This window comes from Asparagus officinalis, chromosome 5, assembly GCF_001876935.1.
Source record: "Asparagus officinalis chromosome 5, Aspof.V1, whole genome shotgun sequence".
In the NCBI taxonomy this organism is placed as follows: Eukaryota; Viridiplantae; Streptophyta; class Magnoliopsida; order Asparagales; family Asparagaceae; genus Asparagus; species Asparagus officinalis.
In genome coordinates this window covers 96,726,035-96,726,358 of record NC_033798.1, presented here as the reverse complement: position 1 = coordinate 96,726,358, position 324 = coordinate 96,726,035, and positions in this window count along the sequence as shown.

Here is a 324-nt window from a genome sequence, read left to right as displayed (position 1 = left end):
GGCTGGCGGCTGCATCAACACCCACTTTACGGGTGTTGGCAAGTGGTTGGGGAAAGATCACTTCAGCATTGGAGAGATCATCTCAGTATCGAATGGAGAGTGATTGGGAGCCTGGCAGAGCCCATGTGATATGATAAGTCATGAAGACTATCGGGGCTAGGGTCATGATGAGACCTATCCAGTGTTGACCATAGTGCTGACACGTGGCCAGAGGGAAAAGCCCAAGATAGATATTATCCTCCAGTTTGGCCGAGAAGTAACACTCATCGAGTCGTCCTCATAAGGTATTGAATAAAAGGTCGAGTAGGCTTCAGGCAAGTCAAC